Source organism: Pleurodeles waltl, chromosome 8, assembly GCF_031143425.1.
Source record: "Pleurodeles waltl isolate 20211129_DDA chromosome 8, aPleWal1.hap1.20221129, whole genome shotgun sequence".
Taxonomy (NCBI): domain Eukaryota; kingdom Metazoa; phylum Chordata; class Amphibia; order Caudata; family Salamandridae; genus Pleurodeles; species Pleurodeles waltl.
In genome coordinates, this window is record NC_090447.1 from 1410656213 (window position 1) to 1410677518 (window position 21306).

Below are 21306 nucleotides of genomic sequence, written 5' to 3' on the forward strand. Positions count from 1 at the left end.
CTTTTGAAAGAATTTTTCCCTAGGTTTGGTGTTTGCAGACTTTTATGGAGTGATAACGGACCTCATTTTGTTGGGGAAGTTATTAAGTATGTCCTGAAAGGATTAGGGATCAAACAGAAGTTCCATGCGGTTTTCCACCCACAATCAGCAGGGTTGGTGGAAAGGTCTAATGCTACATTGAAGCTGAAATTAGCGAAGATACAGGCTTCCACATCCTTAACTTGGCCGGATGCATTACCATTGGCATTATTGTCTATTAGGTCAGTGCCACACTCCCGACTTGGCCTTAGCCCCTATGAAGTAGTGTTTGGGAGACCAATGAATATTTGGGGAGTTCCTAAACCAAAATCTGTATATGATGTACCTTGTGTCCTGATGAATGATTATTTGGCACAGTTAACCGACAATTTGGTTTCTATTCATCAACAGGTTCGAGAAGCACTTCCTGACCGATCTATAGGTGAAGGCCATGAACTCCGACCTGGTGACCAGGTGATGATTAAGTCTTTTGAAAGATCAAGCAGCTTGGAACCAAGGTGGCGAGGCCCAGAACAGGTGCTCCTTGCGACAAGGACAGCAGTTCGAGTGACGAACCGAAATAATTGGGTCCATAGTACTCACTGCAAGAGAGTGCTACCTACCTTGGTGGAACCTGCTGTGCTGACCGATCATCGAGAGATCTTGACTACGGAGAAAGGCCGTGCTATATCACCTGACGAATCTGCAGAGGTCTTCCCGGACCATACGACTTCTGGAGTGTCGCGATATAATTTGAGACCAAGGAAAGAATCTGAAAAATGTTTTGAAAAGACTGGTTGAGCTACCGCCCTGGGTTAGTGAAACGGAGAGCCAATGTGGCAAGGGGGGTGGATCAGCCGTGCATTAGAGTAGTGACACCCGTCTTGGCCCGTGGTGAAGAAATCAGCGGCTGCCCAGGGATAAGAGCTCCAACGATTGTTTTTAATTCATTTCTGAAAGGGTCGATTATCACTGTTGCTAAAATGAATAACAAATTGATCATTAGTATTATGGGGTTTGTTGTTGTTTTGGTGGTTACAGCAACAATCACCTGGTTTATTGAAAAGAAGTCTCCTGCTCGTGAGTTCTTTGTTGCCACTACTCCAGTACCAGAGGATCACTATTACTTTACGCTTCCCTATCAGGAGCAGAAGCACCGTCAATCGTACTTCAATAATACTTTCATTCAGATGTTGCATCATACTCATAATGCTACAAATACTACTAACTGTTGGGTATGTGGAATGATACCTGCGCATCAAAAGAAAGGAGGAACACCTTTCATTCCTCTTCCTTTTTCACACAATGGTTCTTGTCAAGCCTGGTACATGCTTTTGTTTGCATCTAGAAAACGTACGGAGGGCGGACTTCTTTTTCGCCTTAATAAAGTGTGCTACCAAGACCAAGATGGGTATCCCCAAGCTAAAGGAACTAAATGGGAATCGGAAGAGTATCAACCGGACAATGTTTCAATACCATATGTCTTCACAAATATACGAGACTCTGACAAGAAAGAACAATTTGTGATTTCTATTACAAAAACTAAAGCAGATTTATGTATACGAAGCATTGGACGAATTCCAGTAGGGATAAGCGATTGTACCTTGATTTTAACTATTGAGGGTGTAAATAATAGTAGTTTCACAGCCCCACATAATACATATTTTGTTTGTGGTAACCATGGATATTACCAATTACCTGTTGGGTGGTCAGGTGCGTGTTATGTATCTTTTCTATTGCCCCCTGTGTTTTTGGCTCCTGCATCATATCACCGAGATTTAAAACTGTTCAATGACATCATTAACAATAGAGATAAAAGGGAAATAAGTACAAATGAGGTAGACCAAACGGATACTAGCCTGCAACAATATGTTGATTTTAATTTAGGATTGTTCCCCTTTGTAGGTGTTGCATTAAACAGTAGGAAAGTGAGACAATTGACTAGGGTTGTGGAAGCTGTTACCAATCAGGCAGCTCTGGCACTTGGGAATATTACTGAGGAGCTCCAAGTTGCGAGGATTGTAGCGCTCCAAAATCGTATGGTACTAGATGTGATATTAGCTGATCGAGGTGGTGCATGTCGAATCATCGGTAGTAGTTGTTGTGTTTTTATCCCAGATCACTCACCTTCAGTATATGATGCAATATCTAAATTGCATAAAATTGCTGCAGAAATCCATACAGAGACTGGTACTTGGACTTTTTCTGGATGGTTTTGGGCTCTTGTTTCCGCCTGGGGCTGGAAACTACTGACTATCCTGTGTGTAATAATTGCAATATTTTTTACATGCTGTATCTGTATTCAATGTGGTCCAATGTTCTGCTCTATGTGTATTACTGCTTGTATGCCTACCAAAAGAAATATTACAGAAATGAAGGCACAACATATGTTAGATAAGGAAATAGCTGAAATGATGAGCATAAATATACAGGATGAATATTTAGATTATCCCAGAAAGACGAATGTCTTCAGCTAATGCTGAAAGGGTCGTCTGTTGTAATTTAGCAGTGATTAGATTAAGCATTAGCAGAAGACATCTTGTCTTTAGTAACTATTATGAACATTTTGCGGAATCCATTTTGTATTCATGGCAGCCATTTTCTCTGCTACATGCTGCCATGTGCTCACCATGTGCTCTGTCCTACCTTTCTGTTAACTGCTCTTGAAATCTGCCTAGTGACAAGTTATATTTAGCATCTCTTACTTTCGCACATGCTCAGTAAGGTCTGCAGCTGTTAGTCCTTGGAAACTGTTAGCTCCTCCCACCTGTCGACTGTGCATTTTCCACATGACCTTACATGTATACAAGTCTTGTTTCCATAATTGTACCATCTCCTTTTAGCCCCTGCATGGGTATAAAAGGACCATGCTCTCTCAGTTCAGTGTGCTACTTCAGACATTACCCTAGGGTGCTGTTTGAACTGTAGTACCACCTCATGAGGTTAATAAACTTTTGTCTTTTATTCCAGTTTCTGTGCCAACTTCTTCCTACATGGTCTGAGGACTTTGTGCAGAGAAAGGTGAACCCTTTGCACTAGTAGGCCTTGCTGAGGTTTACTTCAACACCGCCAGGAAATGAGACCACCCTGATTGTCCTCCCACTGTCTCACTTTGTTACCCTGTCCCGATTGGAACTGCCCCATCTCCACTTCCTATGCCCATATGGGCAGTGCACCTGTGTGACTAATAGACTGGACTCTGTCATGGACATTCCTCCACCGTCCCCCATCACCATATCACTACCCCCCTCCATTTTTGAGTACTGAAATAAACACCCTTGAACCACAAAACAATCTGGAGTCAGTCTGTGATTTGGTAAATATGTATAATCAATGACAGTGTCAACATGCTTTCCAATTTTATAGCCAACATACCTATGTCACACATCACAAGTTCTTGAAGGATGCAAGCAGATGACACACGTTGCTAACCACACCTGTGAAACCGTAATGGAAAGGTTCAACTCAGTGACCAAATACTGCTATGAACTGACAGACAGGATAGAGGTAGAAGTGTGAAAGTGAATGTAATGGTAAAAAGAAAACTGTTCTCACCTGTGTGTCACTGGAAATATTGCCGTATGACTGACTCCCTGTTGTCTATGTCTTCTTCCTCAGCGTCCTCCTCATCACTGTCCACAGGCTCCACAGCTGCCACAACACCGCCATCTGGACCATCCTCCTGCAGAAAAGGCACCTGGCGTCGCAAAGCAAGATTGTGAAGCATCGAGCAGGCGATGATGATCTGGCACACCTTCCTTGGTGAGTAGAATAGGGATCCACCTGTCATATGCAGGCACCTGAACCTGGCCTTCAGGAGGCCAAAGGTGCGTTCGATCACTCTCCTAGTCCGCCCATGGGCATCATTGTAGCGTTCCTTTGCCCTGGTCCTGGGATTCCTCACTGGGGTCAATAGCCAGGACAGGTTGGGGTAACCAGAGTCCCCCAATAGCCAAACCCGGTGCCTCTGGAGTTGACCCATCATATAAGGGATGCTGCTATTGCGCAGGATGTAGGCACTGATCCAGGGAACATAGCATTTACCTGGGAGATGTACTGGTCTGCCAAACATACCATCTGTACATTCATGGAATGATAACTCTTCCGGTTCCTGTACACCTGTTCACTCCTGTGGGGGGGACCAGAGCTACATGGGTCCCATCAATAGCACCTATGATGTTGGGGATATATCCAAGGGCATAGAAGTCACCTTTCACTGTTGGCAAATCCTCCACCTGAGGGAAAACGATGTAGCTCCTTACGTGTTTCAGCAGGGCAGACAACACTCTGGACAACACGTTGGAAAACATAGGCTGGGACATCCCAGATGCCATGGCCACTGTTGTCTGAAACGATCCACTTGCAAGGAAATGGAGCACTGACAGCACCTGCACTTGAGGGGTGATTCCTGTGGGATGGCGGATTGGTGACATCAGGTCTGGCTCCAACTGGGTACATAGTTCCTGGATAGTGGCACGGTCAAACCTGTAGGTGATGAGTAACTGTCGCTCCTCCATTGTCAACAGGTCCACCAGCGGTCGGTACACCGGAGCATTCTGCCATCTTCTCAAATGTCCAAGCTGACGGTGCCTAGGAAGGACAAGAGCGACCACAGAGTCAACAAAATCCCAGGTATGTACCCACAGATACACAGAACACGACACCAAAGACAAAAATCTTCCTGAATGTGTGTCGAGTGTAGGCCCAGATATGTGTGACGCAGTTGCAAATTAAGCCATGTGGGCGCCTGAAATGGCGGCTGCCTGACCTCTAAACTGGGACAGTGAGATGTGAGGTAACTGCACTGGCGTTGTACACCGTCGCGGTAGGCGGTCGAAGACCACGGCGCAAAGCTGCATTGGTTAACATTGGACCCTCTGGGTCCCAGGAGCCAATGATGAAGTGCGCCGGCGGTGATGAGACGCACTATCTGTTCAATCACTTGATACCTGATCTTCGACAGGAGAGGACCTACACTGCAAGTGCTGCTGTGACCTCGGTCTGGAAGAGACAATGGCTGCTGCGTCTGGGGAAAGGGCCCCTGCCTTCACTGCTCAGGAGTTGGAGAAGCTCGTGGACGGGGTCCTCCCCCAGTACACGCTACTTTACGGTCCTCCAGACCAACAGGTAAGTACACAGGGAGCACGTTGTATGGGCTATGCCTGGGTGGAGAGGGCTGGTTGTAAGTGGGAAGGGGGCAGAGTGCAGTGAACATGAAGGACTGTGAAAGCATGTGCCACATGGCAAGGGCAGGGATGGGGGCCACTCACTTCGACGGTGCTCTTGCTAATGACTTCTCTTCTTACCCTGTGCATGTCATGTAGGTCAGCACCCACCAGAAGAAGGACACTTGGCATGCCATCGCCAAGGACGTCCGGACCCTGGGAGTCCACCAGAGACGGGGCACCCACTGCCGTAAAAGATGGGAGGACATTCGCCGCTGGAGCAAGAAAACGGCAGAGGCTCAGCTGGGGATGGCCTCCGAACGTGGGAGGGGTGCCCGTCGCACCATGACCCCCCTGATGTTCCGGATCCTGGCGGTGGCCTACCCTGAGTTGGATGGGCGCTTGAGGGCATCACAGCAGACGCAAGGGGGTGAGTACACAATCATTCTGGGGACTTTGCGCGCAGTTGAGGGGTCTAGGTGTGGGAGGAGGGCTGTGGGTTTCCCTAGGCCAGGGCAACTTCCATAGGCTAGGCCCCTCCGTAATGCAGGCCATGTGGCACTCCACCCCACCGCAGTAGAGTGCCAAGTACAGGTATACATGCCCCTGTGGCATCCATGTGTGCAGATGTCCACCATAGCAATGTAGGCCATATCCCAGGAATTGCATCTGTAGAGGCCAGGAGCACAGCGTAGTGCAGGGGGCTGCTGTGTCTGTATTGTCCGCCAACGGTAGCGGTATGGCATGCACTCAACCTGTCTTTCTTCTGTCGCCCCCCCCCCCCTTTTTCTGCTCTTCATGTTCTTTTGTGCATCAGCATCATCAGGCGGAGGTACAGTGGCACCGGAGCACGAGGGAGCTGCATCCCACATGGCTATGGAGGGCCACACCACGGACTCAGAATGCACCAGTGGGACGGAGGGCGAGGGGAGCTTCACGTCGGGCACCGGATCACCAACCAACGACACAGACTCGTCCGCCGATGGGAGCCCCCTTGTGGTGGCGGCACCATCTGTGCCCCACACTTCTACAGGTACAGCCGCCACCTCCCCTACCAGCACCGCCCTCCCAGCAGCCCCTCAGCGTTCGCCCCGTGCCCACTCACACAGGAGGGTGGGCATCACCTTCGCCCCAGGCACCTCAGCCCCTGCCCCTGTCACCCTGCTGCCCTCAGTGAGGAGGCCATTGACCTTCTCAGGTCACTCACTGTTGGGCAGTCTACCATTGTGAATGCCATCCAGGGTGTAGAAAGGGAGTTGCAACACGGTAATGCATTCCTGGAGGGCATTCATTCTGGTCAGGCTGCCCTTCATCGAACCCTGCAATCTTTGGCCTCATCACTGATGGCAGCCATTGTCCCTGTTTCTAGCCTCCCCCCTCCAACTTCCTCCACCCAGACCCAAGCCCCTGTACCCCAGCCTATCCCGAGCACACCAACAGACAAGCACACACACCTCAACACACAAAAATAGCTCAGACAAACATAGGCACCACATATCCCACAGGCACTCACACAAGCATCAGACACATATAGACACAGCAACATCCACTGCCTCCACTGTGTCCCCCTCCTCATCGTCTCCCTCCTCCCTCCCAGTGTCGTCTACACTCTAACCTGCATGCACTACATCTACAGGCACTAGGACTCGCACCAGAACACCCAGCACCACACCCCGCTCACCTGCACTCACCACCCCCACTCCCATTTACACATCCCCTGTGTCGTCTCCCAGTGTGTCTGTGACGCCCCCTCCCAAAGTACACAAACGTGGGCACCCACACACCCAACATCCATCCACCTCACGACAGCCTCCAGTACCTGCACCTGCACCCAAAACACCTAAAGTGACACCTCCTACAACCACCTCCTCTTCCTCCACTCCCAGACCCCCTCCAGCTACCCATCCCAGTGTTCGTCATAAACTCTCCCTCAGCAACGTTGACCTCTTTGCCCCCATCCCCACCCCTCCAATTCATAAGTTCCGCAGTAGCACCTCAGCCAAAAAGACTCCAGTACCAGTGGTGCGTGTTACAGGTGTGTGGAGTGCACCGGCCACCAGGGCAGGCAGTGTGACACGGAGCCAAAGCACTGCCAGTCCACCCCCTGTAAAGCATCTCAAGTTGGAAAGTGGCCGACGGGACAGGGTGAAGACTCCGGGCGGCAAAACTGCTCACAAGGGTCCCAGGGGGATTGCAGAGTCAGCTGTGACTCCTCCAAAGGTGGTGAAGGGCCAGAGGAAGTCTGCACAGTCTGGTGAGAGCAGTACGGCGGAGAAGGGCGCCATCCTCCCTGGCGGCCGGGACGCCACCGCCAGCACCGTCGTCACTGGTCAGGAGACCACCGCAAGAGTCATTGCCCAGGAGGGCACGAGTATCGTCACTGGTTAGGAGACCACCGCCAGAGTCAGTGCCCAGGAGGGCACGAGTATCGTCACTGGTCAGGAGACCACCGCTGGAGTCAGTGCCCAGGAGGGCCCCGGCTGCCACAGCCCGCTGGAAAATGAGGGACCGTCATGCCACACACCAATGCACAGATCAGAGACCGCCATGGCAAAGCCCCGCTGAACAAGGGAATCACTGCCATGGTGAAGACCGCTGAATAGGGCACAGCACCGTTGAACAGGGCAGAGAACCGCTGAACAGATCAGAGAACGCCATGGCAAAGCCCCGCTGAAGAAGGGAATCACCGCCATGGTGAAGACTGCTGAACAGGGCACAGCACCGCTGAACAGGGCAGAGAACCGCTGAACAGATCAGAGACCGCCATGGCGAAGCACCGCTGAACAAGGGAATCACCGCCATGGTGAAGACCGCTGAACAGGGCACAGCACTGCTGAACAGGGCAGAGAACCGCTGAACAGATCAGAGACCGCCATGGCAAAGCACCGCTGAACAAGGAAACACCGCCACATCAAGCATCGTTATCCCATGTACAGCTGGGACTGTGACGGTACAGGAACCGTCACGGGGAGCTAAATGCAGTGTGGGCACCATTCCCCCTCCAGAACCAGTGGAGACTGTTATCCACTTGAGAGACTGTGGCTTTGCACTCCCCAGTATTGTTCAGTGGGCAAACCAACCACTGTAGAGACTTGAGAGACTGTGGCTTTGCACTCCCCAGGATTGTTCAGTGGGCAAACCAACCACTGTAGAGACTTGAGAGACTGTGGCTTTGCACTCCCCAGGATTGTTCAGTGGGCAAACCAACCACTGTAGAGACTTGAGAGACTGTGGCTTTGCACTCCCCAGGATTGTTCAGTGGGCAACCCACCCACTGTAGAGACTTGAGAGACTGTGGCTTTGCACTCCCCAGGATATGGCAGTGGGCAACCCACCCACTGTAGAGACTTGAGAGACTGTGGCTTTGCACTCCCCAGGATGGTACAGTGGGCAACCCACCCACTGTAGATACTTGAGAGACTGTGGCTTTGCACTCCCCAGGATGGTACAGTGGGCAACCCACCCACTGTAGAGACTTGAGAGACTGTGGCTTTGCACTCCCCAGGATACATCAATGGGCATGGAGCCCCGTCGTGGATCTGGCGTGGTGCTGTAATCCGCCTGAGGTGCCCCCCTCTTCCCTTCCCCCTGAGGTGCCTGTTGTATTTCGATCTGATGCCCCAGCAGTGTTCTCTCCGTTTGTGGACAGGTATCTATTGTGGGCCTCGCCCATGCATTTTTGGACCAGTGGTGCACGGACATTGATATGTGCATACCTGCACTGCTTCTCGTAATGTATATACTTTTGAATGTGTATATATTTATCTGTATATATTTGGTAACTGTATTTTGATACATAAAAATTTTTCGACTGATTTCCTTTGGTCTTTGCATTCTTCCCGGGGGGGGGTTGTGGGTTGTTACTGTGATGTTTTGACATGCATAGCTGTGTGTGTTATAATGTGCGAGGGTGGGGGTGGTGGTGTTGCGTGTGTGTGTCCCTGATTTTTGCCTCCCCTATGTCGTAGGTGCAGTACTCACCGTTGTCTTCGCCGCCGCCGTTGCTGGTGTTCATAAATGAGCAGGAAGACAAGGGCAGGTAGGATTTGTAATTCCGGCTCCATGGTGTCCTCCTTCCTCGTGGAGTGTGTTAAGGTGAGCGTTTTCCCATTGCAAAAGCTGTTTCCGCCGTGTTTTTATCCACGGTGAATCCGCCCCGGAAAAGGTGGCGGATTGGCGGGTTGTGATACTGTGGGCGGTACATTCTCTTCCGCCTGTCTGTTGGCGGTGACCGCCGCGCTGCTTGTCTGTACCGCCGTGGCGGTCGAAGTGTTAAAGTGGCTGTCTATGTTGGCGGTTTCCGCCACGGTCATGATTCCCTTTTTTTGTCCACCGGCCTGTTTGCGGAATTACCGCACCTTTAACACTGTCCGCCAGGGTTGTAATGACCCCCTAAGTCTTATCCACTGCAGGTGACTCCTGTCGCTCCAATACAGACTTTGCTCCGGGCAACTAGCAGTGCCTTATTTCTACCCAAGGATAGTGATGACTGGGCAGCCAAGCGCATGACATACTTGTCTTCTCAGGGAACTCGTGGTCACTCAGGTCTCATCCGTTTCTCTCATTTACAATCCAGTCTCATATATAAATGACAAACAGAAGCAGTATATGTTTCAATAATGATTTTTAATAAAACGACTGCATCTTAGATATCAAGGCATGAGCTGCAATAACCAGGACGACACAACATGACAGTATTAAAATTGTGACGAGTAAAGCGAAGCATAAGAACAACGCTACCATATTGTTACTATTGTCAATGGACTAGTCTCTACCTAGACTAGGATGGAGCACAGCATGTTAAGCTCTAAATCTGCCCTTCAGGTTCCCCTGGGAAGACATCAATCCCCATACCTGAGCAAAGGCCTGCGGTCTGCGTTAGCATCTGTGCGAAGCATCCGGCACTCAGCATACAGTCGTGGTTCCCTGGCTGGAATCTCCCTCTAATGTGTAAGGGACAAGGAAGTGTTTTCATAACAACCCAGCTGATATTCTGAGAAATTGTCCCTACGTGAAGATGTGTATTTTCTACAAATGTTGGAGATTAAACTTCTACCACGTTCACTGGCAATGTACCGTGCTGTAGCCTTGGAAAAGTCACAGAGTGATCAAGAATGTCTTGTTTGAGAACAGAGAGCTGGCCTAGGCAATAACAGTTAGATAGACGGAAATAAAACAAGACCGTAAAACTGGTTATTCTAACAATAATAAGACGAAGCTGAATAAAATATATCTAGGTTAAAGTGCACAGCGGCCTAGTGTGTTAAAATAACGTGCTTGGAGCTATAACGAAAATGGCTACACAACACCCTCCCCTTGTTGGTTGAAGGTGATTCAAAGCCAAAAAATATATATAATTAAAACAAAATTGTTGCTAAAAAAGCTCAACCTAAGATATATATAAAAGCAATGTCAATGATGACAAGTTGAATGGACATGTAAACGTATAAACGGACAATATAAAACATGAGCATGTGGCATAAAACCGAATCTCAAAAGGCAAAGTCAACTTTGAAATGTTCCAATCAATTCTGGGACCATAGAGGACAGGAGATCTTCCACTTCGGCCGATGTTAAAGTTGCAAAGTCATCGCCAAGAAGGATCAAGGAGCAGTTGGGTTCTATAGCCTCAGTCTCAGCCGAGGCGGCATTACGTGGTGTGCCAAGGGATGAGTCATGAGCTACATCCTCCAAGAAGGGCAACTCATAAGTAGCTTCTCATAGCAAACGCAATCTCAATGCACATGTTCGGTAATGAACCCTCAGCGAGAACATCAACAGATCAGCGTCCAATGAAGGTGAGCGCTTCGCCGAAAGACAAACTTCCAGTGCATGTTCAAAAGAGCACCAGAGGCACCGAAACACGGGCTGCACACAACGCAAGACCGGTCTGAATGACAAAGACCAGCCACACTCCAATTGCTCCAGGTGTGTTGCTCCAAAATACTGCATCATGCGTTCACGACAGAGCTGCGCTGATGGGAGCGCCGTCATTCCTCCTCGTTGCGGTGGAACAGCCATTGCGCATAAAAAAAAGCTACAGCAAGATGCCAGCTAATAAATCCAAAGTTATCGGCAATCCCCTGAAAATGCTAGAGAGAACGGAGTGGATTGCTGATGGTATCAAACCGAATACGGAGGAGAAGGCATGAATGAAACCAGAACCAACAGCTTTGAAAAAATATGCAATTCCAGTGGTACTGGACGCATTAAATATTCGTCCCACGATCTCACCAAAGTGTATCGGAAAGTTTGCATTTAATAGAGACAGTATCGCTGCCGATGACCTTGCCACCTGCAGTGCGTAGGTCTCGCGTGCAGATGTAAGAGCCACATGCTTTTGAAACAGTAAAGCCTTGAGTCTGCTCAACCTGTCAAAATTCACATTTGAAGTAGTAATGTGAGGCAAATGTCAGCTACTTCTTTAATTTTAGTTGGGGAAAGAGTGCGTTCCCGCAGCATGTAACGACCTTAGAGACCAAAACAACGTAAACTATTCCGGCTCCATGCAGCAACAGTCTTCACCATTAAGGAGGACGTAGCTGCCATTTGAAAGCACCTGGAACGTAGGTCTAATCAAGGGAACTGGAACTCCCTTCAGATAACAAGCCAAGTTTGCAGAAGAGGCGTTACACGACCCATGCAAGGACAGCTGTTTACAAACCATCGAATGGCTGACTGAAGTCTCGCATTCACTACTGCTAAGAAAGACTTCTTTCATGCCGCTGAAACATTTGTACGAGAAGGGAAGCTCCCACACCTCATGAATGTAACTATCTCCCAGCCTTTCATATCTGCCTACCGGAATGTATTTTAAACAGGAGGTGAATTGTAATGTAGAAATAGGCAGATTAATGACCCTGTGTATTAGCCACTCAGCAGATGGTATTTCAGCCATAGTTAAAGGCAACTTTTATAATTTCTCAATGTTAAGCATGACATAAGTCGCTTCCTTCTTAGCAATCAGTTGTTGTTGTCGTGTCAAATTAAAGTAAGAAAATATCTCCCTCGCACTGACATGCTGCCAGGGAATGCGACCCGCCTTCAATGTTTGAAGTGTCCAACCCAATTGCATAATGGATCTTAGCTGACTCTGTCCGTGGTGTAAAGAAGACATATCTGTTTGTATAATGTCTATAGCAGGTCGGACAAGGTATTAATCCTATTATCCACAACAGCTAATGCCTTTTTTTCATTTTCCTGGTCTATTTGCCTTAACCGGGCAGCTGCTTCTTGTTGGTAAAGTTTCCAAATTTCCTTATATACTTCATATAAGAAACGCTTCCTACGGTCTTTTCTGGGGTCTAACAGGAAGTCCTGCAAGTCAGTGTTATTAGACAGGAGACTGAGGTGTTCTCTAACCGCATCTAGTGAGGATGATCTTAACCATTGCTGGCACAATTTTCCTACACTATATGTCGTAACTATACCCGCATGTTCGGATGATATATAGCGAGGGTCCGGCCTACAAGTTCTAAAACCCCCTGAGGAGTTGATAAAACTTTGATGACACCCATTGGTATCTATTGGCCACAATAACCACCCGCCAGGACATGTCAGTGAAACATTAACCCCTTAGCTGCTGGGCCTTTCCCCCCCCAGTGCTGAGCCCTTTTTTGGCTATTTGGGGTAGTTCGCGCTTAGGGCTTCATAACTTTTTGTCCACATAAGCTAACCACGCCAAATTTGCTTCCTTTTTTTCCAACATCCTAGGGATTCTAATGGTACCCAGAGTTGGTGGTTTCCCCTGGAGGAGACCAAGAAAATAGCCAAAATACAGTGAAAATTTAGTTTTTTCCAAAAAAATGGGAAAAAAGGGCTGCCGAAGAAGGCTTGTGGTTTTTTCCCTGAAAATGCCACCAACAAAGGGTTTCTGGTGCTGAAATCACTATCTTCCCACCTTTCAGGAACGGGCAGACTTGAATCAGAAAACCAAATTTTTCAACACAAATTTGGCATTTTACTGGGACATACCCCATTTCTACTATATTTGGTGCTTTCAGCCTCCTTCCAGTTAGTGACAGGAATGGGTGTGAAACCAATGCTGGATCCCGGAATGCTAAACATTTCTGAAAACTAGACAAAATTCTGAATTCAGCAAGGGGTCATTTGTGTAGATCCTACAAGGTTTTCCTACAGAAAATAACAGCTGAAATAAAAAAATATTGAAATTGAGCTGAAAACAACAGCCATTTTTCTTTATGTTTTACTCTGTAACTTTTTCCTGCGATGTCAGATTTCTGAAAGCAATATACCGTTTTGTCTGCTGGACTCTTCTGGTTGCGGGGATATAAAGGGCTTGTAGGTTCATCAAGAACCCTAGGTACCCAGAGCCAATAAATGAGCTGCACCTCTCAGTTGGTTTTCATTCTATACTGGGTATACAGCAATTCATTTGCTGAAATATGAAGAGTGAAAAAGAGCTATCAAGAAAACCTTTGCATTTCCAAAATGGGATCAAGATAAGGTTTTGAGAAGCAGTGGTTATTTGCACATCGCTGAATTCCGAGGTGCCCATACTAGCATGTGAATTGCAGGGCATTTCTCAAATAGACGTCTTTTTTACACACTCTCTTATATTTGGAAGGAAAAAATGTAGAGAAAGATAAGGGGCAATAACACTTGTTTTGCTATTCTGTGTTCCCCCAAGTCTCCCGATAAAAATGATACCTCACTTGTGTGGGTAGGCCTAGTGCCCGCGACAGGAAATGCCCCAAAACACAACATGGACACATCCTATTTTTTTTATAGAAAACACAGCTGTTTTTTCCAAAGTGCCTACCTGTAGATTTTGGCCTCTAGCTCAGCCAGCACATAGGGAAACCTACCAAACCTGTGCATTTCTGAAAACTAGAGACCTAGGGGAATCCAAGGAGGGGTGACTTGCGGGGCTCGGACCAGGTTCTGTTACCCAGAATCCTTTGCAAACCTCAAAAAGTGGCTAAAAAAACAAGTTTTCCTCACATTTCGGTGACAGAAAGTTCTGGAATCTGAGAGGAGCCACAAATTTCCTTCCACCTGGCGTTCCCCCAAGTCTCCCGATAAAAATGATACCTCACTTGTGTGGGTAGGCCTAGCGCCCGCAACAGGAAACGCCCCAAAGCGCAACGTGGACACATCCAAATTTTTGGAAGAAAACAGAGGTGTTTTTTGAGAAGTGCCTACCTGTAGATTTTGGCCTCTAGCTCAGCCGGCACCTAGGGAAACCTACCAAACCTGTGCATTTCTGAAAACTAGAGACCCAGGGCAATCCAAGGAGGGGTGACTCGCGGGGCTCGGACCAGGTTCTGTTACCCAGAATCCTTTGCAAACCTCAAAAAATGGCTAAAAAAACAAGTTTTCCTCACATTTCGGTGACAGAAAGTTCTGGAATCTGAGAGGAGCCACAAATTTCCTTCCACCCGGCGTTCCCCCAAGTCTCCCGATAAAAATGATACCTCACTTGTGTGGGTAAGCCTAGCGCCCGCGACAGGAAACGCCCCAAAGCGCAACGTGGACACATCAAAATTTTTGGAAGAAAACAGAGGTGATTTTTGAGAAGTGCCTACCTGTAGATTTTGGCCTCTAGCTCAGCCGGCACCTAGGGAAACCTACCAAACCTGTGCATTTCTGAAAACTAGAGACCTAGGGCAATCCAAGGAGGGGTGACTCGCGGGGCTCGGACCAGGTTCTGTTACCCAGAATCCTTTGCAAACCTCAAAAAGTGGCTAAAAAAATAAGTTTTCCTCACATTTCGGTGACAGAAAGTTCTGGAATCTGAGAGGAGCCACAAATTTCCTTCCACCTGGCGTTCCCCCAAGTCTCCCGATAAAAATGATACCTCACTTGTGTGGGTAGGCCTAGCGCCCGCAACAGGAAACGCCCCAAAGCGCAACGTGGACACATCCAAATTTTTGGAAGAAAACAGAGGTGTTTTTTGAGAAGTGCCTACCTGTAGATTTTGGCCTCTAGCTCAGCCGGCACCTAGGGAAACCTACCAAACCTGTGCATTTCTGAAAACTAGAGACCCAGGGCAATCCAAGGAGGGGTGACTCGCGGGGCTCGGACCAGGTTCTGTTACCCAGAATCCTTTGCAAACCTCAAAAAATGGCTAAAAAAACAAGTTTTCCTCACATTTCGGTGACAGAAAGTTCTGGAATCTGAGAGGAGCCACAAATTTCCTTCCACCCGGCGTTCCCCCAAGTCTCCCGATAAAAATGATACCTCACTTGTGTGGGTAAGCCTAGCGCCCGCGACAGGAAACGCCCCAAAGCGCAACGTGGACACATCAAAATTTTTGGAAGAAAACAGAGGTGATTTTTGAGAAGTGCCTACCTGTAGATTTTGGCCTCTAGCTCAGCCGGCACCTAGGGAAACCTACCAAACCTGTGCATTTCTGAAAACTAGAGACCTAGGGCAATCCAAGGAGGGGTGACTCGCGGGGCTCGGACCAGGTTCTGTTACCCAGAATCCTTTGCAAACCTCAAAAAGTGGCTAAAAAAACAAGTTTTCCTCACATTTCGGTGACAGAAAGTTCTGGAATCTGAGAGGAGCCACAAATTTCCTTCCACCCGGCGTTCCCCCAAGTCTCCTGATAAAAATGATACCTCACTTGTGTGGGTAGGCCTAGCGCCCGCGACAGGAAACGCCCCAAAGCGCAACGTGGACACATCCAAATTTTTGGAAGAAAACAGAGGTGTTTTTTGAGAAGTGCCTACCTGTAGATTTTGGCCTCTAGCTCAGCCGGCACCTAGGGAAACCTACCAAACCTGTGCATTTCTGAAAACTAGAGACCTAGGGCAATCCAAGGAGGGGTGACTCGCGGGGCTCGGACCAGGTTCTGTTACCCAGAATCCTTTGCAAACCTCAAAAAGTGGCTAAAAAAACAAGTTTTCCTCACATTTCGGTGACAGAAAGTTCTGGAATCTGAGAGGAGCCACAAATTTCCTTCCACCCGGCGTTCCCCCAAGTCTCCCGATAAAAATGATACCTCACTTGTGTGGGTAGGCCTAGCGCCCGCGACAGGAAACGCCCCAAAGAGCAACGTGGACACATCAAAATTTTTGGAAGAAAACAGAGATGTTTTTTGAGAAGTGCCTACCTGTAGATTTTGGCCTCTAGCTCAGCCGGCACCTAGGGAAACCTACCAAACCTGTGCATTTCTGAAAACTAGAGACCTAGGGCAATCCAAGGAGGGGTGATTCGCGGGGCTCGGACCAGGTTCTGTTACCCAGAATCCTTTGCAAACCTCAAAAAGTGGCTAAAAAAACAAGTTTTCCTCACATTTCGGTGACAGAAAGTTCTGGAATCTGAGAGGAGCCACAAATTTTCTTCCACCCGGCGTTCCCCCAAGTCTCCCGATAAAAATGATACCTCACTTGTGTGGGTAGGCCTAGCGCCCGCGACAGGAAACGCCCCAAAGCGCAACGTGGACACATCAAAATTTTTGGAAGAAAACAGAGGTGATTTTTGAGAAGTGCCTACCTGTAGATTTTGGCCTCTAGCTCAGCCGGCACCTAGGGAAACCTACCAAACCTGTGCATTTCTGAAAACTAGAGACCTAGGGCAATCCAAGGAGGGGTGACTCGCGGGGCTCGGACCAGGTTCTGTTACCCAGAATCCTTTGCAAACCTCAAAAAGTGGCTAAAAAAACAAGTTTTCCTCACATTTCGGTGACAGAAAGTTCTGGAATCTGAGAGGAGCCACAAATTTCCTTCCACCCGGCGTTCCCCCAAGTCTCCTGATAAAAATGATACCTCACTTGTGTGGGTAGGCCTAGCGCCCGCGACAGGAAACGCCCCAAAGAGCAACGTGGACACATCAACATTTTTGGAAGAAAACAGTGATGTTTTTTGAGAAGTGCCTACCTGTAGATTTTGGCCTCTAGCTCAGCCGGCACCTAGGGAAACCTACCAAACCTGTGCATTTCTGAAAACTAGAGACCTAGGGCAATCCAAGGAGGGGTGATTCGCGGGGCTCGGACCAGGTTCTGTTACCCAGAATCCTTTGCAAACCTCAAAAAGTGGCTAAAAAAACAAGTTTTCCTCACATTTCGGTGACAGAAAGTTCTGGAATCTGAGAGGAGCCACAAATTTTCTTCCACCCGGCGTTCCCCCAAGTCTCCCGATAAAAATGATACCTCACTTGTGTGGGTAGGCCTAGCGCCCGCGACAGGAAACGCCCCAAAGCGCAACGTGGACACATCCAAATTTTTGGAAGAAAACAGAGGTGTTTTTTGAGAAGTGCCTACCTGTAGATTTTGGCCTCTAGCTCAGCCGGCACATAGGGAAACCTACCAAACCTGTGCATTTCTGAAAACTAGAGACCGAGGGGAATCCAAGGAGGGGTGACTTGCGGGGCTCGGACCAGGTTCTGTTACCCAGAATCCTTTGCAAACCTCAAAAAGTGGCCAAAAAAACAAGTTTTCCTCACATTTCGGTGACAGAAAGTTCTGGAATCTGAGAGGACCCACAAATTTCCTTCCACCCGGCGTTCCCCTAAGTCTCCCGATAAAAATGATACCTCACTTGTGTGGGTAGGCCTAGCGCCCGCGACAGGAAATGCCCCAAAACAGAACGTGGACACATCACATTTTTTCATAGAAAACAGTGCCTACCTGTGGATTTTGGCCTCTAGCTCAGCCGGCACCTGGGGAAACCTAGCAAACCAGCACATTTTTGAAAACTAGAAACCCAGGGGAATCCAAAATGAGGTGACTTGTGGGGCTCGGACCAGGTTCTGTTACCCAGAATCCTTTGCAAACCTCAAAATGTGGCTAAAATACCACGTTTTCCACACATTTCAGTGACAGAAAGTTCTGGAATCTGAGGGGAGCCACAAATTTCCTTCCACCCAGCGTTCCCCCAAGTCTCCCGATAAATATGATACCTCACTTGTGTGGTTAGGCCTGGTGCCTGCGACAGGAATAGATCACACAACGGTCAATGTTGGTCCTTACGTGAGGCAGCTGTTGACCCTGGGGTGATCCATTCCTGACACAGGCACTAGGTGTAGGCACTCAAGTGGGGTAGTGTTTTTATCAGGACAGGTGAGGAGTCACTGGGTGGTAGGAATGTTGTGGATCCCAGCATATTCCTGTAGTTTGTGTGACAGAAATGCGAGAAAAATAGAGTTTTTTTTCAACATTTCAGCTTTGCAGGGTATTCTGGGTAAGAAAACTTTGGGGAATCCACACAAGTCACACCTCTGTGGACTCCCCCGAATGTCTAGTTTCCAGAAATGTTTGGGTTTAGTGTGTTTCTCTATATGGCCGCCGAATCCAGGACCAAAAACACAGGTGCCTGCCTTACAAAACCAGTTTGTTTTGCCATAGACAATTTTGATGTCTTCACAATATGATTTGGGTGGTGGAATTTGGGGCTGAACTAAATTGGTGAGCTCCCAAGAGAGCACTCTCTCTCTGCTTGCCGCCGCATTCACCTGCTCTCTGGGTTGGCCTAACCCACTATTACCCAGTTGCACGAACAGCTTGCGAAGGGACAGTAGGACTGTCCTCATCACCTCCCTCATAATGTACTGGAAGAGGAGTTTTCGAATGGGACTCCTCTGACTGAAAAATCACTCCCAGAGTCTGCGCCATTGTCCTATCCCTCAGATGCTGTCTCAGTATCTGATGTCTCAGTCTCTGATCCTATGTCAGAGCGGTCCTCTATAACCCAAGTGCAGGCAGCAGTCATCCATCAAGATGCCATCTCTGCTATTGGCTAAACTGTTGCTCTAAAACACTAGCCTACGTAGACAGTCACAAAATCGATGGTGTGTGTGAGATACGTGCAACAGTAGAGGCCACCTTACCTGCGCTTCTTCCCTCAATCAGCACGTACTTTCAAGACACTCAAAAAACACCTTGTCACATACCATTCGTCACAGTCTTTAGCACCTCCTGCGCCCAGTCCAACAATCATTATTGGTGCTCCCACTCCCTCCTCCTCGGATTCCCTCATTACCACCCAGCAAAAGTGCCCTTCATCTCTCCATAGACTTTACTAATGTACTCAGCTATTTACATAAAATACAGATGTGCTCTTTGCAGTAGGCATATAAACCATCTGTGCTTCTTTATGGCACTAAAACTGCCACTAGACAAGTCGGACCCTTTTCCCCCCAGGGAAACCACACACATATTGACAAAAGTGATGTATATATGACAGCCAACCACCTGAAACTCAACTCAAGCAAAACCGAAATAATCCTCTTTGGCCCTCACCAAAAAAACCTGGGACCCCCCATGGTGGCCCACCACGCTAGGCCCTGCACCCACCCCCGCCAACTACGCACGCAACCTCAGCATCATCCTAGACTCCTCCCTCTCTATGACCCAACAAATCAACGCTCTTACCTCCTCATGCTTCAACAAACTCCGTATACTGAAAAACATTCAAATGGATCCCCACAGAGACCAGAAAAACTGTCACTCACGCACTCATCAGCAGCAGGCTTGATTACAGAAACGCCCTCTACGCCGGCACCACTCTAAAACTCAAGTGCAAACTACACGCATCCAGAACTCAGCAGCACGACTCATCCTCGACCTCCACCGACACGAACACATCTCTCCACACCTCAAATCCCTCCACTGGCTCCCCATTGACAAAAGGATCACCTTCAAGAACCTCATCCTCACACACAAATCACTCCACAACACAGGCCCTGCCTACCTCAACGAGAGTCACCTTCCACACCCCCACACGAAACGTCCGTTCAGCTGACCTCTCTCTCGCCTCTGACCCCCGCATCAAACACACCACCACCGGGGGCAGATCCTTCTCCTACATTGCACCCAAAACATGGAACGCACTCACAACCCACATTCGCAAGACCCAAAACCTACTTCTTTTCAGGAAGGGCCTCAAAACCTTTTGAACAGTGAACCTCCTAGCCCCTTTCCCTCCCCCGCCCCCCCCCCCCCAGCGCCTTGAGACCCTCACAGGTGAGTAGCGCGCTTTATAAATCTCTTTGATACAGATCTACCTATATATATATATATATATATATAAATATATATCTACATAGATATATCTATAGATATATCCATGTACCTAGATATATCTATCTACATAGATATATATATATAGATATATACATATATTTTTTTTAGTTGTTGTATGGTTTCCTTGGGGGCCAAAATGGCCCCCAGGGAAACCCTACAACATCTAAAAAAAAAATTGCCCCCACAGGGGGTCACCCTGCCCACGGGCGACCCCCTGTCATTTCATTTATTTTTTTTTGGGAAAAAAAAAAAATCCCCTGGGGGGCACCTACCTTTTTTTTTTTTAAAGAAAATTATGCCGGGGGGGGCGGCCCGTTTTCCGGGGGGGGCCGCCCCCCAAAAGTGAAATCCCTGGTGTCTAGTGGGGTTTCCTGGCCCCCGATCGCAGCACAGCTGCGATCGGGGGCCAGGAAACCGTTTCAGAAGGCCTCATAAGAAAGGGGAGACTCTCCCCTTTCTTACGAGGCCTTCCCGAACGTGTAAAAGGCCGTTTTCCCCATGAAAGCAGGAAGCGGCCGCAAGGCTGCTTCCTGCTTTCATGGGGAAAACACCTTTGCAACGTCAGCGCGCCTCGCGGCGCGCTGATGTCACAAAGGGGCGGGTGGGGGGCGGGGGGAGACACGGTAGCTTCCGTGTCTCCCGGGGGGGAAAAAAAAAAAATAATAATCCTCGCACCCGAGGATTTATTAATGCCCTTCCTGGTGTCGGCCACTGGTCGTGACCCGCACCAGGGAGGGTGTGTGGGCGTCGGCCAGTGGCCGACGCCCGCACTTAAGAGGTTAAGGGGCATATTTATACTCCGTTTGCGCCGAATTTGCGTCGTTTTTTTCGACACAAATTCGACGCAAAACTAACTCCATATTTATACTTTGGCGTTAGACGCATCTAGCGCCAAAGTTCATGGAGTTAGCGTCATTTTTTTACGTGAACACCTTCCTTGCGTTAATGATATGCAAGGTAGGCGTTCCCGTCTTAAAAAATGACTGCGATGCATATGCGTCGTATTTATACTCCCGGGCAAAAATGACGCCCGGGAGTGGGCGGGTCTAAAAAACCCGCATTTGCGCCGGATTTTAGCGCCTGGGTCAGGGCAGGCGTTAAGGGACCTGTGGGCTCAGAATGAGCCCAGAGGTG